Source organism: Portunus trituberculatus, chromosome 37, assembly GCF_017591435.1.
Source record: "Portunus trituberculatus isolate SZX2019 chromosome 37, ASM1759143v1, whole genome shotgun sequence".
Classification (NCBI taxonomy): domain Eukaryota; kingdom Metazoa; phylum Arthropoda; class Malacostraca; order Decapoda; family Portunidae; genus Portunus; species Portunus trituberculatus.
In genome coordinates, this window is record NC_059291.1 from 24,719,193 (window position 1) to 24,721,692 (window position 2,500).

A 2,500-nucleotide genomic window follows, 5' to 3' on the forward strand; every position below is an offset into this window, starting at 1 on the left:
AAAGATCAGAAGATAAATTAACTGACCAGCGAGTTCATTAAGATAATAAAGGAATTAACAGACAAACTGATGCTACTTCGTGTGATTGCTATTGCAAAGACTGACCCACTCACGCACACATGCAGACATCAATGGATTGCTAATCTCAGCGGTGGAAGAGAAGGCGAAAGTTAGCGCTACAAGAACTGCATGGCGGCGGGAGTATAGCGGTGGTGGTGGTGGTGGTGGTTGCATTCCCCCAGCAGAGATTAATAACAGCGTCCTTTCCGGTGGTGAGTGATGGTAGTTGGCGCACGGATCGAGGTTTTATTGCTCTTCTGATACGCGGCACGTTAGAAGCTCTCTCTTCCTGTCACGTGACCGCCGCTGCAGTCACCTCCGCTGGACAACCTAAGATCGATGCGTGGCCTTTGTGTTGTACTGATCCTGACCTCCTGACGCGCTGCCACAAGGATGGTCAAGAGAGAGAGAGAGAGAGAGAGAGAGAGAGAGAGAGAGAGAGAGAGAGAGAGAACGACAAATTAAGTATTCACAGTAAGTGTGAGAAATAATAATGGTCTTAGTCATGGTTGCATACCACATAACCTCAACTTCTATCTCTCCATTGCCTCTTTCATGCTGCCCTGAGGATGCTAAGTCAAGGGTAGGTCACTCCTTTTTCGAAATTAGACAACGTAATTGAAAATAAATGAATAAAACTAATAAAGATCAAAACGAAAAATAAGTGTTAATACAGTAATAAGTTTGAAAAATAGACTGACTGCGAGTACTGACTATCTATTATACCTTGATTTCCGCTTTTTTTTCTCTCGATTATATCTCTCATCCTTCTTGCTGTCATATTGATGTCAAAGATATTCACAACCAATGCACAACTTCAAAATGATAATAATAATAATAATGATGATGATGATAATGTTATTAATAATAATAATGGTGATGATGATGATGATAATAATAATAATAATAATAATAATAATAATAATAATAATTATAATAATAATAATAATAATAATAATAATAATAATAATAATAATGATAATAATAATGAAATTTTAAACTGAAAGAGAAACATGAAAAAAATGTCCCAAGAATTTCTTTTGTATTACGCTTTCACTTAATTCCCTCCCCTTTCCCTCCTTCCCGTTGTTCTTAAGATGATACATAATATATATATATATATATATATATATATATATAGAGAGAGAGAGAGAGAGAGAGAGAGAGAGAGAGAGAGAGAGAACGTGTGTAGTAGTAAAAATAATAATAATAATAAATAAATGACGTAAAGCACTTTTTCCCCCGTGTTAAACCTCAACTTTTCGTTTTCTGTCAGTCCCTCCCCTGTCTCTCTCCTACCCTTTCTCCTTCCGCGCGGCGCCACCCGTGTAAACATCCCCTTTCCCCCCCATCAGAGTAATAGTTTCCCGAGTACTGGATTAAAATACTGTAAACTATGGCTGGCTGATTTTAATGGGCTGTAAACGAAGGCCGACTAAACGGTGCTTCTTGACGGCTGCCAGGTGGATAAATATAATCAGTGCAGCGCGTGTGTGGCACGACCGGCGTATAGGTAATGGTCGCAGGAGACGTGCACCAACGAACCTTGTTATTAGTGGCATTGCTATTACTTTTATTAGCAGTGGTTGTATTGGTAGTAAAAGATATAGTGATTGTGGTGGAAATACAAGTAGTGACTGGAGTGGTGGTGGTGGTCATGGTGGTGGTGGTATAGTAGTAGTAGTAGTAGTAGTAGTAGTAGTAGTAGTAAGAGTAAGAGTAGCAGTAGTAATAGTATAGAAGTGGTAGTAGTAACTTAGTAGTAGTAGTAGTAGTAGTAGTAGTAGTTAAAGAGAAAAAAAACAATTACGCAATTACAAATAAATGAACAACAAAAATATAGAAAACAAATAAAAAACGAATGAATAAATAAAAGCTAAAATAGATAAACAAAGCAAAATTATCACAATAGAAAAAAACATGAATTTAAGTGGAGAGAGAGAGAGAGAGAGAGAGGGGGGGGACCGACGAAAGGTGAGATGTAAACAGAAGAGTTACGTTCATCATAATGTGCCACCGTGTTCAGCAGTGTTACCAGATCTCAGTTAAGCAGATCAACAAGAAAATAAACAGATAGATAAATAGATAAGCCAGTTTAATAATGTCTTTTATTTGTTTAATAGTTTAATAATATATTTATTTGTTTAATTTTTATAGTCTTATTTTATTAATTCATTTTTTAAGAGTGAGAAAATAGACCTTGTTATCTTATTTTATATATTTTTATTTACTCTTATATTTAGGAATTTGATGATTATTTTCTTTGTCTCAGATTGTCTTCTTTAAGTATAAAAAGAAATAAACTAATAAAATAGATGAATAGATAGATAAAAGGAATAAAGATTTACATAAAGTAAGATGCTGACAGATAGATAGATAGATAGATGGATAGATAGATAGATAAATAGATAGATAGATAGACAAATAGACAGAAAGGCAA